The 22,371-nt window shown below is 41.1% G+C and overlaps 1 long non-coding RNA gene across 1 annotated transcript; it reads right to left on the minus strand.

Annotated features, from left to right (window-relative positions):
• Nucleotides 1-1,622: 1,622 nt before the first annotated feature.
• Nucleotides 1,623-21,207, minus strand: LOC135110042 (uncharacterized). The gene is made up of 4 exons (XR_010273055.1): nucleotides 21,033-21,207; nucleotides 13,742-13,841; nucleotides 11,165-11,294; nucleotides 1,623-1,926 (listed from the first exon to the last, which is right to left on the minus strand). It is a non-coding gene; the product is annotated as an uncharacterized LOC135110042 (long non-coding RNA).
• Between the last annotated feature and the right edge of the window lie 1,164 nt (nucleotides 21,208-22,371).

The following is a 22,371-nucleotide window of genomic DNA, read 5'->3' on the forward strand; positions in this document are numbered from 1 at the left end:
CTGCTTCTATTTTTCCACCTTCCTATGACTTGAACTCCTTCACGAAGAAATTTTAAAGAGACTTATCCTTCATTTTTTTACTACTGTTCTGGACCCTTTTTGGGGACTGGCATCTCAGTGGGCCTTTTTTTTTTTTTTATCGGATTTTTGTTGCGCTTGGCCATCCCTCCTACATAAAAAGAAAAAAAAAAGTTTGTTTAGCTCTGACTGGTAAGAGACTGATTGGATAATGTTCTGAAAGTGAGCATGGGTGACGCTGGTGAGTATAACGTCTACATTGTTAGTGCTGAGATTGATGTTTAGTGGCGTGCTTTGTTGCAGTGGATTTGGTTGCTGGGATGCAGCTGCGGCGTAGGTTTATGATTTTTTTTTTCTTTACAATTTACTTACTTTTGGGGTTTAATAGGAACGGAATCTGTTTTATTCCTTGTAATTTATGCAATTCTTTGTTTCTGAGTTACAGTCTCGCCAAGTATATCAAGGTGAGCTGCTCTATATTGGCATTGGCTGGTATAATGATTTTCCATCTTGCAGTATTTCATGCAATTGTTCACTGCTATATATTCCTCTTTTTAAGTCTGGTAATTCGGAACTTTAATGCTGAAGAGACTTGAGAATCACTGTTGGCTGGCTGCTGAAGCTGTGCAGGGCAGGGCGGGGTTAGCCGTTACGGGAATCAGATAACTTAGTTATTTGAAGTTCTCGCTAACCCTGACCTAACCTAACCTTACCTAACCTAACCCTAACCGTTACCTTTTATTTTTATTTATTTATTTATTTATTTATTTATATTTTTTTTTATTTCATATTTAAGCGAGAACCTCAAATAACTAGGTAACAGCTAACCTCACCCTGCCCCGCAAAGCGCCGGCAGCCGGCCAGCAGTGACTCTCAAGCACTCGGAGGGGGCTAGGTGTTACGCAGGAATGCATCAGTTCATTAACCTTTTACTTTTTTTTTTTAAGAACTTTCCGAAAGTTGATATATATTGTATGGTATCCTACAACCTTAATTCTATCTCATATGTAGGCATTAACCTGAGGAGAAGACCCTAAGGTTATCTCCATATTATCCCTCTCTACATGAAAAAAAGAACCTGAAATCAAAGAGACTTACATTATACACGTGATGTATAATTCGTCATTTCTGTTGTGCGAAATTGATGGGCAACTAGCGAAACGTGGAGGGATGTTTCATATAATATGTCTCAATAACTACTCAATTAATATTACTGATTTTTTTTTTCTTTGTGTCATCTTTACATACTGCAGCTTACCAACTCTGGATTTGCACTGTATAAACGCAAATGGCTCATGTAAATTCATAAACAAATAGACTTATCAGCCTAAAATTTGCATTGTAATATCTGCCAAGAAGGCTAATAAATATACTTTCAACTTTTTTTTTTTACTCCAGGTCTCTTGATAAGAAAATCTCTTCATAAAAAAAAAAATAGTTTTCTGCTATTAAAAAAAAATATATTTATCAGTAAGAGCTGGGATGTAACATTGGGGCCATAACTTAATTTTGTATGAAATTTTGTACGAAACAACTTTTGAGTTTTAAACTATAACGAGGTGAAATTAAACACCATGGAGGTTGTCTGCAAGCGTTGACTACACTTTAATAAAATCCGTTTTTTTTTTATTCTACTGTTCATTATTGTTAGGCATATTTTGACATAATGTAACTATTATACTTAAAAATGACACCGTAGGCATTTCCTTATGACCGGCACAAATTTTTCTATAAGCGAAAAAGGGCAAATACACAAAATAAATATATCATCAATTAACATGACGATAATTATTATATTAATAAGAGAGGTCCTTAAAAGTAATCCATCCGCAACCGGGTAATGACAAGTTCTGCCAATAACACCACGAGAGCGAGAAAAACTCCTCCACTCAGTACCACGAACATTCCCTGCCGAGAAAAAGAGGGCTTAAGGCATTTGGAAAAGCTGCAGAGGTATGGTTACACACACACACACACACACACACACACACACACAAACACAAACACACACCTTTTTTTTCCGTTAGTCAATAGTAATCTTATTCATTCTGCTATCCACTCTTAAACTGATGACTCTGCTATGATTTTTTTATGTCATTTTCCAGACGTCCTTGGTGATCATTAGTAATCTTATTAATTCTGTTATGCAGTCTTAAACTAATGACTCTACCTAATTTTTTCTGTCATTTTTCAAACGTCCAACACTGCAGGAATTAAAGAAAACTGAGATGGCAAGTTACATAATGCATGTCTTTCAATCTTTTCTTGTAATTTAAGAATGGGATAGAATAGAGCGTTCGATTAGTGCCCCAGAAACTCATCTCCAATAAGCTTCATATCAAATTTTTTTAGTCTGTTCTTCCCTAAAAAAAATGCATTGTCAATTTCAAATATCTATTCCAAAAAAGCTTCTAATAAGCTGGGTTTCTTTTACCGTTATTGTCACTTTTCCTCTTTTCCACAAATACTTATTCTAGAATATAAGGGCCTTATTCGTCCTATATGAAACACTACTATATATATATATATATATATATATATATATATATATATATATATATATATATATATATATATATATATATATATATATATATATATATATATATATATATATATATATATATATATATATATATATATATATATATATATATATATATATATATATATATATATATACATACATAGAGAGAGAGAGAGAGAGAGAGAGAGAGAGAGAGAGAGAGAGAGAGAGAGAGAGAGAGAGAGAGGGGTAGTTGTCGACATGCGAGTGCGATCGGTTCCGACAGATCAGTTGTAGGTCGACCTAAGTTGTAATTGTAATTACCTCAGGTATATTATACAGTTTAATGATTTTATGATCTTCCTTACTTCATATTTTATGAACATTTTCTTTTATCATTATTATTTTGATCACTGTGTCACCGGTCTTAGTACTTATTATTTTTCAACATATTTTACAGTTTTGTTTTTTATTACTATGTTCGTCAAGTTTGAAGCACTTTATTGTTATTATGTTCGTCATGTTTAAGTCGCGAGTGTAGGCAGCCGTACCACTACGCTCGTGATTGCCTAGCCGAGCGCTGTAGGCGTCAAAGAGATCGTGGAAACGTGCGTTGCTACAGCTGTGGACAGCTCGGTCACATTGCTGCATCGTGTCCACGAAACTGTGCGGGAGAGGTGACACCGGCGCCAGACATTTCTCTGAACTGCCTTTAACGAACGCACTCCCTATTGTTCGACTGGTTATTGACGACACCGACACCGACACCGTACACTATACAAAAGTGTATAGTGTACGCCCCCAGGTGCTCTCTTTGGAGGAGAGAGAATGTCAGTTTGACTATCATAAGCCGTGAGCAACATGAATGCGTGAGGATGAGTGAGGTGTAGATAAGGTTGCTTTCCGGTCCCTTAGTGACAGTGAGAACGCTTGCGACAGTGTGTTGTTGTGTTGGTGTGTGTGTGTTTGGAGTGAAGGAATCACTGGAAGTGATGCCGGCAGCAGCTGCGGTAGAGAGGGATATCAATTAAGAAGACTTTAAGAACGGATGGCTATTTCCATGCAGTGAGAATGCCTGGGTCAATAAGGGGGACTATTCCCCTAAGTGTGCCCAGTACTAGACTTTCGTGAGCTTAACTCCTACCTCAGTGTACACGCAATTGTAGCAGAATTCTGTGCAGAGAAAATTCCGCGAGTGGAGCAGGCGGGGACAGAAAGTGGCTCTTCTGGATTTGCGAAAAGCGTACCTACAAACATATGTCCACAAATCTTTGTGGTTGTGCCAGACAGTGATATACAGAGGGCAGCAGTACTGCTTAACAATGTTGGTGTTTGGCCTGAGCTTCGCACCTTTCGTTCTGAAGAAAATTCTGAGCACCGTGTGATGAAAGTGCACTGCAGTAGACGTCAAGTGTCATTTGAGACCTCACGGTCTGGTATGTAAACCTGCTGAGCACATATCTTAAGGAACTAGAGTGCTCAGCATGAGAGTCTTGGGGGTGGGTGGGGGGGTTGTCGGGAGCGCAGAGGCCTGTCCTGGAAGCGGGACAATAACATCGAAGACATGCCACAAAAACTGACAAGGCGGACGATCTTCTCTTTGTGCGGCCAGCTGACTAGCCAACTGTTTGTATGTGGCCAGCCAGTTATTCAGTTATGCAGGACGGTTAATTGGCATCGATCAAGTGAGGCAAACCTAGTGACCAGCCAGTGCCGTTACAGCGTCGGAGATCGCATATGGATTCGACACTCCAGCAGGTGCGGCGATTCGAGAAGTACAGAGGCCACGGTTACAAGCGTTATTTCTGATCAGAATGTTGAGGCTGATGGCATGCCCTGCCATGTGCGTGATCTATAGTTAATCATGTATCCACTACCCTCCATGGGGGGAATGATCAACCACGAAGAAGTCTGACGCAGTAAACGACAACGACGCCTTGGTAATCCAAGTGAGGCCCCTAGCTTGGTGCTCTGACGAAGACACTACCGAAGAAGAAGAGGACGACAGTACGAAAGAGGAGGAGGAGGAGGAGGAGGAGGAGGAAAATGTTAACAGCCTGGAAGGCCCACAGTTACGCCGGGGCTCTAGGATACGCCGACCTACGCAATCATATGAATATTGTAATATGTAGAGTCAGGGGGAAGTCTTGTGAGTGAAAGAACGAGTGAGCGAGCAAGTGAGTGTTGTGAGCAAGCGAGAAAAAAAGTGAACGAGTGAGTGAGTGAGGAAAAAAGCAATGTATTGTTTCATATGTATTGTTAATTTGTCGTTACCCAGGAAAACATGCACGATATACCAGATAGTGAACAGATGTTTAGAGCAGATGAGAATGAGAAGCTGACAGATATTTCCATAACTAGGGAGATAGTGGAACAGGAGATACATAGGCTAAAAAGTTCAAGACACCATGACCAGATGATATATATCCCAGAGTACTTAAGGAATGCAAAGAGGTTATTAGTTTCTGTCTTTAGGAAATCAATTGAGTCATACCAGTACCAGTAATGTTGAGGCAGGCTAATGTAGTACCCATCTTTAAGAAAGGAGATTAAACTTTAGCGTCTAACTATAGACCTGTCAGCTTAACTTCAATTGTAGGTAAAATAGTAGAGTCAATAATAGCGAGGAACATTAGAGAACATTTAGACAAAACATATCTTGATAAATCAGTCACAGCATGGCTTCAGAAAGAGGAAGTCTTGCTACTTGTTACGTTTTTACAGTAAAGTGTACGAGGCAGTAGATAACGGTGATAGTTATGATATCTTATATCTGGACATCAATAAAGCATTTGACAAGGTTTCTCCTGAGAAAGGTTAATGGGAAGGTGTTAGGCTGGATAGGGTCATGGCTTAGCGACAAGCGACAAAGAGTTGTAATAAACGGCTCGAAATACGAGTGGGGTCATGTAATTAATAGGGTGCCACAGGGATCAGTATTAGGTCCATTGCTATTTCTAATATACATCATTGACTTGGATAGTGGAATTAGTAGTGATGTTAGTAAATTTGCGGATGACACAAAGATAGGTAGATTAATTAGGTCAGAATCGGATGCCATCGCCTTGCAGGCAGATTTAGATAGGATTAATGAATGGATGGATAGATGACAAGTGCAATTTAATATCAATAAATGCAAAGTGCTTAGCGTAGTAGAGGAAACCCACACAGTAGGTACACATTAAACAACCAAACTCTAGTAGGTACAGGATACGAGAAAGTTTTAGGAATTATAGTTAGCTCTGAACTCCTTCTAGGAGTCCCAGAGGTCCGTCTAGAGGCCAGAAACAGGGCAAATAGGGTCCTAGGATTAATTTTTAGGAGTGTTAAATGTAGAAGGCCGGAAGTTATACTTGGCGCTGCTCAGAACTCATCTACACTACGCTGTGTGGTTCTGGGTCCCACATTACAGGAAAGATATAGGTCTATTAGAATCAGTACAGAGGATAATGACAAAAAGGATACAGGGGATGAGGAGTATTCCTTGCGAGGCGAGATTGAAGTTGTTAAATTTACATTCTTTAGAGAGACGTAGGTTAAGAGGGAACCTGATAGAAGTCTTTAAGTGGTACAAGGGGGATGTAAGCGAAATTCTTACGATCAGCAACCAGAAATAACAGGTTCAAGCTTGAAAAATTTATGTTTAAGAAAGAGATAGGAAGAAATTGTTTCTCATATAGAGTGGTAGATGAGTGGAACGGACTCAGTAATCATGTTGTTAGTGCTAGGACATTAGAGAGCTTTAAGACAAGATTAGGCAAGTTTATGGATGGGATAATAGATGGAAATAGGTAGGTATATTTCATACAGGGACTGTCACGTGTAAACCTGGTCGCTTCTTGCAGCTTCCCTTAATTCTTATGTTCTTATGTTTCAAGTTTTGTTACAAGGCTTCAGAACTGATCCGTAAAGTTGCTTTGTTATCGGTGAGAGGCAGAACGAGTAAAGGGAACAAGGGTGACAGTCATCTTCTTCAACCTAAGTCTCAGCCACAATATCAAGAGATGCAACTTTACGGCGATGAGAAATTGGCTGAAAACAGTCAGTTAGAGGTAAGGAGTTATGATGAAAAACTTTAGATTCCACCATGTCTAAAACAACGGTATGAGTGGAACCACCAACCCTTTCCATACATGTAAAGCACACTTCATACATGGATGGATAAGGCCACTGTACAGTCAGCAACTGGGGAAGACGAAAACTGAGACTACTCAGAACACCTAATTTCAAAGAAGCCATTTTAGTTATAGATAAGAAGTGAAGTTTCCAAATTACATTATAAGTAAAGGACAGACCGAGGGTGTTAAGTGTGGAAGAGGGGGACATTTGAGCGTCATTGAAGAAGAGGGGATAGTTGCCTGGAAGGTTGTGTCGAGATGATAGATGGAAAATTTGAGTTTTTGAAACATTAAACAATAATAAATTTGCTCTGCTCCAATCAGGAATTTCTCCTACATTAGAAGTCAGGTGTTCTATGGCTTCCCTGTGTGAACTTCCAGATGAGTAGGACGTCGGCGAAAAGACGTGGAAGAGTGCAGGGTAGTATCATCAACAAAGGAGTTGACAGGACAATAAATTTGATGTAGAAGGTCATTGATAAACAATATGAAGAGAGTGGGTGACAACAGAATCCTGAGGAAAACCACTGTTAATAAATTTGATACATTTAAAAGAAGTGACCGTGTACAACGGTAGCAATAGAACTGTCAGAGAGGAAACATGGGATGAAGTTACAGAGAGAAGGATAGAAGCTGTAGGTGGATAGTTTGGAAATCAAAGCTTTTTACCACTCTATCAAAAGCCTCTATGCCAGACACTATCACTGCGCTCAACAAAGGGACACGGATACGGAAGGAAGGACAGTCCAAGGAAAATTACAATAATACCTCCTCAGCTACCCCAATTAGCAAAGCGAAAACGCCAGAAGCACCTCCGGTTTGAGGAATCCAGGGGAGGGATTAGAGTGATAGAACAAGATACAGATGTTAAATTATGATAAAAGGAGCCCAACAGAAAAGATAACATAACATTATAAGCAGAAGGATTATCGGCTAGGAAAAGGTCAAGAATGTAGGGCGTATCTCCAAGATGGTCAGAAATATGAGTTGGGTGTTGCACAAGTACCTTTAAGTTAAGGAGGATAGCAAAGTTAAAGGGAAGTTCACTAGGATGGTCAGTGAAGAGAAAAAAAAAAACAAAGCTGGTGGTGAATAATAAAATAAAGATCTCCACAAAATGGAAGAGAGTCAGAATGTGTTTCACTTTGTATGTTAAGTAGACAAAGAATTACTTGTAGTCAGAGTAGTTAGGTGAGAGGTATACATCACAGATAAATTTAATTTGAGAGTGACTCCGTACTCGTAGTCAGACAGTGGAAAACTAGGGAAATTCAAAACCGCGGGCACAAGAGCAGGTTAAGTCATGTTGCACAGACGCAACATCCAACCTTGGATTGAAAATGAAGAGATAGAAAGTAGGAGGGAACAGAAAAAGCACTACTGTCATTTGCCTCAGTTGTGTTTCACTAAGGAAAAGAAGATTAGGTTTAGTAAAGAGGTGGTGTTCTACAAATTGAAGATTAGATTTTTAAATGTTACAGAAGTTCATGAAGAAAAGTTGAAGTGTCAAGACACTCAGGGTCGGTACAAGAAACGCAGTCCGACTTGGGGACATTTCTGGTCCCCTCCTCTGGTGGGGACTACGAGTCTGGTGTAGGATATATATATATATATATATATATATATATATATATATATATATATATATATATATATATATATATATATATATATATATATATATATATATATATATATATATATGTGTGTGTGTGTGTGTGTGTGTATGGCGGATCTGGAATAAGAAATGAGAGTGCAAAGAGGGAAATGAGAGAAAAAGCTGAGAAGAAAGACAAGGGGTGAGAGAGAGAAAAAAATAGGAAGAGTGCAGAAAAGGAACATGTCATCAACCCGCAGCCTCTCAGTCCCTGAGAATTACCGTTAAGATTTTCCACCGGCAGTCACTCGTATTCCTTACGTATCTTCTTTTACTTTCGGTTGATGTATCAATTTGAGTCTCACCCAGCAGTTAGTGGAAGAATTACCCTTGACGATGGCTTAATCAGTATTCACCCAGGCTCCATATTTAATCACCAGAATTTTACGATAGTACTTCTTTTATTTATTCTGGTTAGCAGCCTGTGACTTTAGTGACAATGCGAAACGTGGAGGGAGAGTGGGATGTGACTTGTTCCTCTCCCTATCCCTTCATGTAAGTCACTGCCTGAGACATGGATTCAAGCTACGTTCCCACTCTTCAGTCATCGTCCAGCCACCACAAAAGATAGATATATGAAGGCAAACAGCGTGATCAGAGGAGACTAAGAAGGGATTATAGCCAGGTAGAACACTTGCCTTAAATGGTTATTTGAGTCAGTTACAGGAATATGCCCCTGCTTATGTGTATAGCGTTAAAGTGACTCCCCTTTAATGTGTCTGGAAAGCACTTCATTTGTAAGGCACTTAGTGTACATTATGACATGACTCCTCTGTGAGGTTAAAAGCAACCTCGGTCTCTCCCTAGAACGTTGCTGGCGATTTTTTCCTGTCTGTTGGAGTTAGTTATTGTCGTAATATTTCCATGTCTGTGAATGGAAGAAAAAGAGTGGCTACCCATAAGTGTAACCTGGTGTTATGACCGTCTGGTAAAATGTACAAGAGTCTAAAGAGGACCTTGTAACCCATCTCAAGCCCTGTACCCAGTCTTGTAGAGGGTGACTTAGGGGAAGCCAGACCATTTCAGGGAACTATGGGATGGGCAGGAATTGGTGGTTGTAACAATATATCTATCTATCTGTCTATCTATCTATCTATCTATCTATCTATCTATCTATCTATCTATCTATATATATATATATATATATATATATATATATATATATATATATATATATATATATATATATATATATATATATATATATATATATATTATCGGTGTGGAAACACCGATAATATAGGAATGTATAACATGGTAGGAATTATTAAACACTTTGCAATTAAAAAGGAATATTCATAATAAGATTTTGAATGATCGGTGAGACAATGTTAAATTATTAAATAATTGTATATTAAATAACGAGAGGTACAATGAGATAACGGACAGACGGTTGTAGTGTCGCATTCTCGGAAGTGCCACTTAGTCAAATTACGAATAGTTTAATCTTATTTTTTGCAAGCTATGCAATATTACAGTATCTTATAACAAGACAAATGGTATTAAAAAGTATATAATTTACCGATAAGCATTACACGACAACATTATTCCGGTGATTAAAAGTACTCATGTAAGATGCTACGTGGCATCATCACTCAGCTGTTTTCAAAGTCGCTCGGAGTCCTCTCCCCTACTTCCTCGCTTCGATGATGTCATGTAGTATTTTACAGGAGTACTTTTAATCACCGCAATAATGTTGTCGTGTGATGCTTATCGGTAAATTGCATGCTTTTTAATGCGATTTGCCTTGTTATAAGATACTGTAATATTCCATAGCCTGCAAAAAAAAAAAAAAAAAAAACATTAAACCATTCGTAATTTGACCAGGTGGCACCTCCGAGGCTGCGACATTGCAACCGTCTGTCCATCACCCCATAGCTACACGGATAGCACACGTGTGAGTCCAATGCATTGTCAACTCCTTTGATGGGTAAACAAAGCCTTAAAATGCATATGTGTATGAACATTTCCTACTTAAAATTACATGTTATTTCACTTTTTTTTCCAGTATTTGCAGAAACTCGAGTTACACCCTGTATAACTTTAATATTACTTCAGGCCTTCTACTTTTAACACTCCTAAAAATTAATCATTATACCCTATTTGCCGTTCAGAGCTAACTATAACTACTACATTTTTTTTCGGATATATATATATATATATATATATATATATATATATATATATATATATATATATATATATATATATATATATATATATATATATATATATATATATATATATATATATATATATATATATATAAGATCACCGGAATCAGGTTGTACGCACTCGGAAATTAAATAATTAAAGGATATTTCTTGGTTAGATGAGAGATAAATAATATACGTGAGTATAATGGGAAAGTTACTTTTGAACTCTAAGCCAGAAGGGAAAAAAAAAAAAAATCAGGTTTGTGGGCACCTGAGCAAGTTGTCATTGCAGAAATAAACACGCCATCCAGTTCGGGCTTTTAAGTGAGGATAAAGGAACGTAGGAAAGAATCGAGAAACGTTTGCTGTCAGTATTTTCTATGAGAACAAGATGGTGATGTTCCACAGAGCGAAAATTAGATCTAAGGGCACGCACGGGTTCGAAACCTCCTTAAGGATCTAGGTCAAAGAAGACATTTATTATTGCTAGCAGTCCTTAAACACAAAATCAAAGTCCTACATTAAAAGGCATTCTCCTACCTCGAACTCAGTAAAGGAATCCTGACACACACTTACATTCGCACTTTAACACACACACACACACACACACACACACACACACACACACACGTTCTTTCTAGTATGTGATTGTTTCTTATTTATATTTATTGACATGCATAACATCATAATGATGTAAATGAATAGATACCCATATATTTGCAAGGGATATTGTTGAGTTTAGCAGGTATCTCCGGGGTGGATTTTTGCAGGAAGTTGAGTTAGGCACACTTGTCTCGAACCAATATCTGAATAGACCGGACTCCATCAGTGACATCACTCTGTATAAGAAGAAAAATAACAAGGTGATAGAGCAGTTATTATATGTAGGATATTATAATTTACTAAAAAAATCTATTTCATATTTGACCTCTTTCTAAATCGGATTCCTTGGAGTTTTAGATACAGTGAGTCATTACCAACCCTATACAGGTGCCTTAGCCGTCCTTGCGTTAAGAATGGATGAACTTTATGTAGAAAACGGACTCATCTCGTATAGCTTTATTAAAAAGATTTAAAGGAAAAGTTCTTACTTTTCATGGACTATCCTTTAACTTAATGTCTTCAATCTCCGATACTTTTCCGATATTTTACATTTCTTAGTATCTTTCACCAGTATTGTTATGGTTATTATTCTTACCAAATGGTTGACGGCTTACCTCCTCCACTTCCTCCGGCCTCGCTACGCAAGACTTTCTATTTGCTTTTGGTGACGGTACGTCCCATACCCTTCTTGCAGCATCATATAATTTTGTACTCTCACAGCTACATTATCCATCCACCTTACAGAGACAAAACTTAACAAATTTTCTCTACTTTCATGCCTTTCAATAAAAAAAGAAAAGTTGAAACTAGATTCCCTTAACTTAAAACAGTGTTATTCAAACGGATGGCAAAATTAAGTAGTGAGGTGGACGTCTGTCTTAGGGTGGACAGGAGGTGGAGGTTGTTGAGCTAGAAAACAGGAATACTGCAATGTTATACTCTCTCTCTCTCTCTCTCTCTCTCTCTCTCTCTCTCTCTCTCTCTCTCTCTCTCTCTCTCTCTCTCTCTCTCTCAACTCTCATACCTAACACAAACACAAACAAACACAAACACACACACACATACACACACACACACACACACACACACACACACACACACACACACACACACACACACACACACACAAACATACACACACACACACACACACACACACACACACACACGCACACACACACACACACACACACACACACACACACACACAGACTATTGCTTTAATTTTCTGTCTATTTAAAGTTTTAAATCTATCCTCAACAGGAAGATTCTTAAACATCTATCACGTAAGAACCTTCTATCTGATCGCCAGTATGGGTTCCGTCAAGTTCCGTCTAGTAATCTTCAGTTTTTTTCCTTACTTAGTCTTGCTTATCCACTTTTAGAGATTTTTGGTGAAACTTTTGTTCTTACCTTAGACATATCAAAAGCTTTTGATAGAGTCTGGCACAAAGCCTTGATTTCCAAACTACCCTGCTTTGGCTTCTATCCTTCTCTCACTTCATCTCCAATTTTCTTTCTGACCGTTCTATTGCTGTTGTGGTAGACGGTCACTATTCTTCTAAATCTATTAGCAGTTGTGTTTTTCAGGGTTCTGTCCTGTCACCCACTCTCTTCCTGTTATTCATCAATGATCTTCTAAACCAAACTTCTTGTCCTATCCACTCCTACGTTGATGATATACCACCTTGCACTTTTCCACGTCTTTTCGTAAACGTCCAACCTTTCGGCAAGTAAACAGGTGAACAGTTCATGAAGGGATGCCACAGAACGCCTGACTACTAAAATTTATAAATGGGGCAGAGCAAACTTGGTATTGTTCAATGCCTCAAAAAATTCATTTCTTCCATCTATCATCTTCATACAACCTTACAGAAAACTATCCCCTCTTATTCAATGACATCTAACTGCCCCCATATTCTACAATGAATATCCTCGGTCAGTCTATTATTTATAGTCTAAACTGGAAACTCAATATCTCATCTCTATCCACTATGAAGTTAGGCGTTCTCAGACATCTCCGCCAGTTTTTTTTTTTTTTTTTTTTCACCCTCTCAGCTACCAACTCTGTACAGGGGCCTTATCCGTTCATGTATGGAGTATGCTTCACATGTCTGGTGGGCGGAGGAGGGGGTTCCACTCATACCGCTCATTTAGAAAGGGTGGAATCAAAAGTGTTTCGTCTCATCAATTCCTTTCCTCTAATTATCTTCAGCCTCTTTCTCATCGCCACAATGTTGGATCTCTTGCTATCTTCTACAGCTATTTTCATGCTAACTGCTCTTCTGATCTTGCTAACTGCATGCCTTCCCTCCGCCCGCGGCCTCGCTGCAGAAGACTTTCTTCTCTCTCTCACCCCTATTCTGTCTACCTCTCTAATGCAAAACTTAACCAGTATTCCCAATTATTCATCCTTTTCTCTGATAAACTCTGGAACTCCATTCCTGCTTCTGTTTTTTCACCCTCCTATGACTTGAATTCCTTCAAGAGAGAGGTTTCAAGACACTTATTCTTCATTTTTTTTACTGCCGCTTTTGTCCTTTTTTTGGGGCTGGCATCTCAGTGGGCCTGTTTTTCTTTTTTTTTTTATTTATTGGATTACTGTTGCTCTTCGCTGGTGTCCCTCCTACATAAAAAAAAAAAAAAACATCAACATATCAAAACAATATCAACCAATATGTACTTCTTATTAATGCTGTGATGCAGAGGACTGCCCTTCTGAGTGATGAGTGCGGCCGAAAAAGGAAGAAACCCCTCTTTTGAAATGAAGAAATCACACGTGCCTGGAGAAAAATAAAAATAAAAATAAATAAATATATATATATATATATATATATATATATATATATATATATATATATATATATATATATATATATATATATATATATATATATATATATATATATATATATATATATATATATATATATATATATATATATATATATATATATATATATATATATATATATATATATATATATATATATATATATATATATATATATATATATATATATATATATATATATATATATATATATATATATATATATATAAACAGAAAATGTCAAAACCTTTCAAGATCTAACTCCCTTCGTGATTTCTGGCATCTAGCCAAATATATCTCCAATAACTTTGCTTCTTCTTCTTTCCCTCCTCTACTTCAACCAGATGGCACCACTGCTGTCACATCTATTTCTAAAGCTGAACTCTTTGCTCAAACCTTTGCTAAAAACTCTACCTTGGACGATTCTGGGCTTGTTCCTCCCTCTCCTGCACCCTCTGACTACCTCATGCCACCAATTAAAATTCTTCGCAATGATGTTTTCCATGCCCTCGCTGGCCTAAACCCTTCGGAAGGCTTATGGACCTGATGGGGTCCCTCCTATTGTTCTCCGAAACTGTGCCTCCGTGCTTGCACCTTGCCTAGTCAAACTCTTTCAGCTCTGTCTGTCAACATCTACCTTTCCTTCTTGCTGGAAGTTTGCCTACATTCAACCTGTTCCTAAAAAGGTTCTAATCCTTCAAACTACCGTCCTATTGCTTTAATTTCCTGCCTATCTAAAGTTTTTGAATCTATCCTCAACAGGAAGATCTTAAACATCTATCACTTCACAACTTTCTATCTGATCGCCAGTATGGGTTCCGTCAAGGCCGCTATACTGGTGATCTTCCGGCTTTCCTTACTGAGTCTTGGTCATCCTCTTTTAGAGATTTTGGTGAAACTTTTACTGTTGCCTTGGACATATCAAAAGCTTTTGATAGAGTCTGGCACAAAGCTTTGATTTCCAAACTACCCTCCTACGGTTTCTATCCTTCTCTCTGTAACTTCATCTCAAGTTTCCTTTCTGACCGTTCTATTGCTGCTGTGGTAGACGGTCACTGTTCTTCTCTTAAATCTATTAACAGTGGTGTTCCTCAGGGTTCTGTCCTGTCACCCACTCTCTTCTTATTATTCAATAATGATCTTCTAAACCAAACTTCTTGTCCTATCCACTCCTAGGCTGATGATACCACCCTGCACTTTTCCACGTCTTTTCATAGACGGCCAACCCTTCAGAAGGTAAATATATCACCCAGGGAAGCCACAGAACGCCTGACTTCTGATCTTTCTAAAATTTCTGATTGGGGTAGAGGAAACTTGGTATTGTTCAATGCCTCAAAAACTCAATTCCTCCATCTAACAACTCGACACAACCTTCCAGACAACTATCCCCTCTTCTTCAATGACACTCAACTGTCCCCCTCTTCTACACTGAACATCCTCGGTCTGTCCTTTACTTATAATCTGAACTGGAAACTTCACATCTCATCTCTAGCTAAAACAGCTTCTATGAAGTCAGGTGTTCTGAGACGTCTCCGCCAGTTTTTCTCACCCCCCTAGCTGCTAACTCTGTACAAGGGCCTTATCCGTCCAAATATAGAGTATGCTTCACATGTCTGGGGGGGTTCCACTCATACTGCTCTTCTAGGCAGGGTGGAATCAAAAGCTTTTTATCTCATCAACTGCTCTCCTCCAACTGACTGTCTTCGGCCTCTCTCTCACCGCCGCAATGTTGCATATCTAGCTGTCTTCTACCGCTATTTTCATGCTAGCTGCTATTCTGATCTTGCTAACTGCATGCCTCCCCTCCTTCCGCGGCCTCGCTGCACAAGACTTACTTCTTTCTCCCCCCCCTATTCTGTCCACCTCTCTAATGCAAGAGTTAACCAGTATTCTCAGTCATTCATGCCTTTCTCTGGTAAACTCTGGAACTCCCTGCCTGCTTCTGTATTTCCACCTTCCTATGACTTGAATTCCTTCAAGAGGGAGGTTTCAAGACACTTATCCACCAATTTTTGACCACTGCTTTGACCCTTTTATGGGACTGGCATTTTAGTGGGCATTTTTTTTTAATTTTATTTTTGTTGCCCTTGGCCAGTGTCTTTCCTACATAAAAAAAATAAAATAAAATAATATATATATATATATATATATATATATATATATATATATATATATATATATATATATATATATATATATATATATATATATATATATATATATATATATATATATATATATATATATATATATATATATATATATATATATATATATATATATATATATATATATATATATATATATATATATATATATATATATATATATATATATATATATATATATATATATATATATATATATATATATATATATACTGTGGGTACAAACCAAGTTACTGGTGTACATTCTGTTGCCGTAAGGCTTCACCAACGACCGATCAGCAGAGCACCACAGAATCCTGCCCCAACCTCTGCCACGTCCACTATATGGGCGACGCGACAGAGTACAGGTGCCGCAACACAGGTCAGCTCCCCGCCCTGGCGGGGATAACTGATCCTGTCACATTTTTTGTGGAAAACTCACAACAACCTACAGTGTCCCTTTTCTCCTCATTTCTTCCCCCTACACCATCAGCGGATCTGATTCAGGAGCAGCAGGAGGATGGCCTGGACACCCTAACAAAGGAGGAGTTGCTACAACAATTAAGAAAGGTTCGCAGTGAGCTGGCCACGACAAAAGGCCAGCTGACAAACTACAGATCCATAACTGCAGGTCTTACCGAGAAAAGGTGTGTGCTAGTAGAGGCCATATCCATAATGGACACCCTCTTGGCCACTCACGCCAGCGAGGACCTGCAGCAGAGGTCAGTGGCGTGTTCAGCCAGACCTCACAAAATTTTGGATGAGGTTGCATTCACCGTCCCCGTGGACACCAAGGAAAATACATCTCTTACCCCCCCTCACCGACCAACACCCCTCGCTCTTCCTCACCTGACCTGGCGCCTGAAGCAGCGAAGGGGTAACAACAAGGAGGATCACCCACCAACCGGCCCCCACCCCCTCTTCACATCACTCCTTGCTCGAATCAGCTGAGGAAAGAGGTGAGGCGCTGTCCCTTACTCCTCTCCCACCCTCACTCGTATCAGCGTAGGAAAGAGGTGAAGCGCTGTCCGTCGCTTCTCCCACATCCTCCTCTCAGCCCGGGCAGCTGACGTCACTAACAGGTGGTATTCGTTGAGAGACAAGGACAGCTCGACTGAGTACAGACAGGCAATAGGGCACCAACGACCACCCAAAAGAAAGAAAAGGCTAGTAACGAGACAGAACGCCCTCTCGGAGAGAGAGGCAGTACCACTACCTCGGCAGGGGTTGGAGCAATATCACTAGTCCAGGCGTCATCAGAACAGCAGTCCACGTCACACGCCAGAGCAGCACCCTAGGAAGGTGTGTTAATACTGCCGAGGGTGCTTCCGCTCAGCCTTGGACTACTGTGTGAGGGATACCGACGAGAGGCAACAGGAGCTGGTGCAGGCAGTGAAGCAGAGTGGCCAGGAAATGTTACTCGCGCTGAGAAACGTTGCTTGGCAGCTTCAGCAGCCTGGTTCACGCCAGAGGCTAGCCGAGCCCCCACCGGTAACCCGTATAGTGCCGCCAGCTTCCCGATTCCCCTGGCCCCTTGCCCCTCACCCTTATGGCTTAGAGTATGGAGCAGCTCCCCAACACTATTCAGCGATGCTACGAGCCACCCAATAGTGAACTTAAGATACTGTCGGCCAACGTGAGAGGCTTCCATACGAACATTGGGGAGCTCACTCACAGTGTTATCATTAAGAATAATGTGGATTTAGTGTTTCTGTGTAAGACCTTTCTCGATTCCAAGGTGCCAGGTAATTACGCCCGAGTTAAAGAGTATTCGGCCTGGGTAAGGAAAGACCACTCTACACAAGGCGGGGGCGTGGCCTTCTGCTGCAAAGAGACGGTCAGTGCTCAGGTTGTAGAGCCTCCCACGCCCATGCCCGGGGAACTTGAGCTCCTGGTATTAAAAATAACGAACAGTAACGAGAAAGGTCTGTTGTGTGTGAGCTGCTATCGGTCTCCATCGCAGGGAAGAGTGTTGCTAGACTACCTGCCAGAAAACTTGGACACTTTCATGACGATCAGTCAATGTGACAATGTGGTAGTGATTAGCAACCTGAATCAGCACACGGTGAGAGACGCTTTTAATTCCCTACTGATTGTGCACGACATGCACAATTATGTCACCTTATGTCACCGCACAGTCTGGGTCATCCCTGAACCCAGTAGTGACAGACCTGCCTCCCCACACAGTACAGTGTTTTCCACTCGACTTTGTTGGACACCTCAGACGACGTGGCTGTCCTCACCAGGATGCAATTCAGGACACCACGAGAGGAGAGCTTCACCCGCACCCTCTGGAGGTGGGAGGCCGCCGACTGGGATGCCCTCCGTGCCGCCCTGAGGACCACGGACTGGGTAGACGTGCTGCGCAGCGACGCTAGCAGGTGAGGCGGCTCACCCATCTGCTCCACGCCCTGGAGGCCCGCTGGGTGCTGCACTCGGACCACAAAACCAAGGCATCAGACCAGCCCTGGTTTGGTCCTGCGTGCCGCGCTGCCTCTGACGCCAAGCACCGAGCATGGCTTGCTCTTAAGAAACACCCTACTGCTAGGAACAGTTCAAGGCACCGAGAGGCAACAGTGCACATGAATACCACGCAAACATGGGCAGTGGAGCAGTGGAAAGCTAACCTCAAGAGTAAGCTAAGGGGAGGCAAGGTTGGTTGTAAACAGTGGTGGAACCTTATCAAAGACCAGCAGGGTGAGTCGCGGAGCACTTCCATCCCTACACTCCACCGGGCAGACGACAACATTGCCCACGCTGCTTGTGACAAGGCGGATCTCCTGGCTAAGCACTTCGCTGAAAAGATGTGCATCCCCGACTCTGAAAGACCATCTCCACTACTCCCTCAAATTGTGAAAGAAACACCAGTGACAGCGAACACAAGTGAAGAGGAAGTGAAAGAGATACTCGCAAACTTGGACGAGAAAAAAGCGGTGGCGCCACAGGACATTAGTACCCACGTACTACACCAGTGTGCTGCGGAGCTGGCGCGCCCACTCGCTTCACTCTTTAACCACTGCCTCGGCAACGCCACATGGCCTGAAATGTGGAAGGGGACTAGTGTGGTGCGTCTGCACAAGAAAAATGCAAAGACAGAGGCAAAAAACTACAGACCCCTGTCCCTGCTGCCTGTGCTGAGCAAAGTGTTGGAAACTGTTGTGGCCTCGAGAGTCACGCGGCTCCTCGAGAGGCACCACCTGCTGAGCAACAGACAGTTTGAGTGCAGGCAGAGGAGGTCGGCGGCAGACCTGCACCTGCTCCTCTCGGCGGAGTGGAGTGGGGCCCTGGACCAAGGCAAAACCACAGCCGTTGTGGCTCTTGACATCGATGGGCCGTCCCCGTGCCTCTCCTTCAACGGGGAGACACTGACGCCGCGGCAAGACGTAGAGCTGCGGGGGGGGGGGGGGTCACTTATGACCGTAAGTTGACCTTCAGAACCCACGTGGAGCAACTCGCCAGAGAGGCCTCGGGAAAGCTGGTATCCCTGAGGAGAATCTCCTACCTCCTTGACGCCAAGGGACTAAGTTTTACAAGACGCAGGTCCGCTACTCCTTGGAGTATGCGTGCCTGGCCTGGGGCGGCGCGGCCAACAGGCACCTCGTTCTCCTGGACAAGGTGCAAGACCGTGCGGCGAGGCTCATCAGGAACAGTGTGCTCGATCTACAGCCTGCACTGCACATCCTCCAGCACCGGTGGGACGTGGCGGGCCTCACCGTCATGTTCAAGGTGCAACAGCAACGGGTTCCGCACCTACAGGCTCTCCGGCAGCCTCCCCGACATGCCGAAGTCACCACCAGAGCTGTCATACGCGTCCCTGGGGAGCTGCTACAGCCCAGGTGTAGAACGTGGCACCAGCAAACACAATTTCTGAACACATACATTGACTGGTGAAACGCGTTTGTTACCGTGCAGCCATATGTTAAAGGCTGGACCAGGCAGCAGTTCAAGACTGCAGTGAATGTGTGGCTGTTACAGACAGGACAGAGAGAGGCTTTCAGACAGAAGGCATTAACAGTGACTTCTTTAGCCTAATTTGTTGTATGTGTGAAGTATATGTACAGCAATTCTGTAAACACATACGATGTAGATTTCTACAAATAAGAGAGAGAGAGAGAGAGAGAGAGAGAGAGAGAGAGAGAGAGAGAGAGAGAGAGAGAGAGAGAGAGAGAGAGAGAGAGAGAGAGAGAGAGAGAGAGAGAGAGAGAGAGAGAGAGAGAGAGAGAGGATAAGGAGGAAAAGGAGGAGGTAGAGGAGGAGGAGGAGGAGGAGGAGGAGGAGGAGGAGGAGGAGAAAAAGAAAATGAAGGAGTAGGAGAAGAGGAGAGAGAGAGAGAGAGAGAGAGAGAGAGAGAGAGAGAGAGAGAGAGAGAGAGAGAGAGAGAGAGAGAGAGGATAAGGAGGAAAAGGAGGAGGTAGAGGAGGAGGAGGAGGAGGAGGAGGAGGAGGAGGAGGAGGAGGAGGAGGAGGAGGAGAAAAAGAAAATGAAGGAGTAGGAGAAGAGGAGAGAGAGAGAGAGAGAGAGAGAGAGAGAGAGAGAGAGAGAGAGAGAGAGAGAGAGAGAGAGAGAGAGAGTGAGGGGAAAGGCGTACAGACAGCAGGTGTGAATCGCTTTACTTTATCCTCTTCCTTAAGTCAACGGCCGCCCTTCATTTGGAAGCTTTTACTTGTCGATAAGTTAATCAACCAAAGATGGAAAAGTGACCAAAGATTAGAGTGACTTTAAGTAAAATATGGTATATTAGAAATATATAGACAACCGATTTAGAAAATGTCAGTGTATTCTTAATACACTGACATTTTCTAAATCGGTTGTCTATATTTCACATTTCATGTGACGTACAAACATATTAAAGTAACAGAAACTAGAAACAGTTAATTTAGAGGTAGTAGGGAAATTATTTTTTTCTTCTGTGAAAGGCCGGTGTTCAGCAGTACAATAATAAAAGGGAAATATAATTATGTTCGAGGTGATGGTTCTTATTGCGTGTGTGTTACCTTTTTGAGCAAAGTCTTCCACAATGAGGTTCTTAACAGTAATTCCTGGATCTATGAAAACGTGGTGTCCTGGTCGAACGAGTTTATCAAGGGTTTCCATAAATTGGTCCGTAAGATGAAATTCAAGCCGACCTTGGTTTCCTAAATCTGCGACTTCTCGGAAAACACCAGACTCAGCTGACTGAAAAAAAAGTATATATATATATATATATATATATATATATATATATATATATATATATATATATATATATATATATATATATATATATATATATATATATATATATATATATATATATATATATATTTTTTTTTTGTGGGAAGGACACTGGCGGAGGGCAACAAAAATCAAATAAAAAAAAATACCCACTGAAACGCCAGTCCCATAAAAGGATCAAAGCAGTAGTCAAAAATTGATGAATAAGTGGCGTGAAACCTCCCTCTTGAAGGAATTCAAGTCATAAGAAGGTGGAAATACAGAAGCAGGCAGGGAGTTCCAGAGTTTACCAGAGAAAGGAATGAATGATTGAGAATACTGGTTAACTCTTGCGTTAGAGAGGTGGACATAATAGGGGTGAGAGAAAGAAGAAAGTCTTCTGCAGCGAGGCCGCGGGAGGAGGGGAGGCATGCAGTTAGCAAGATCAGAAGAGCAGTTAGCATGAAAATAGCGGTAGAAAACTGCTAGAGATGCAACATTGCGGCGGTGATAGAGAGGGTGAAGACAATTATTTAGAGGAGAGGAGTTGATGAGACGAAAAGCTTTTGATTCCACCCTGTCTAGAAGAACAGTATGAGTGGAACCCCCCCCCCCCTAGACATGTGAAGCATACTCCATACATGAACGGATAAGGTCCTTGTACAGAGTTAACAGCTGGGGGGGGGGGGTTAGTGAGAAAAAACTGGCGGAGACGTCTCAGAACACCTAACTTCATAGAAGCTGTTTTTAGCTAGAGATGAGATATGAAGTTTCCAGTTCAGATTATAAGTAAAGGACAAACCGAGGATGTTCAGTGTAGAAGAGGGGGACAGTTGAGTTTCATTAAAGAAGAGGGGATAGTTGTCTGGAAGGATATGTCGAGTTGATAGATGGAGGAATTGAGTTTTGAGGCATTGAACAATACCAAGTTTGCTCTGCCCCAATCAGAAATTTTAGAAAGATCAGAAGTCAAGCGTTATGCGGCTTCCCTGCGTGAAATGTTTTACCTCCTGAAGGGTTGGACGTCTATGAAAAGACGTGCAAAAGTGCAGTGTGGTATTATCAGCGTAGGATCGGATAGGACAAGAAGTCTGGTTTAGAAGATCATTAATGAATAATAAGAAGAGAGTGGGTGACAGG

This window comes from Scylla paramamosain, chromosome 19 (genome assembly GCF_035594125.1).
Source record: "Scylla paramamosain isolate STU-SP2022 chromosome 19, ASM3559412v1, whole genome shotgun sequence".
Lineage (NCBI taxonomy): Eukaryota > Metazoa > Arthropoda > Malacostraca > Decapoda > Portunidae > Scylla > Scylla paramamosain.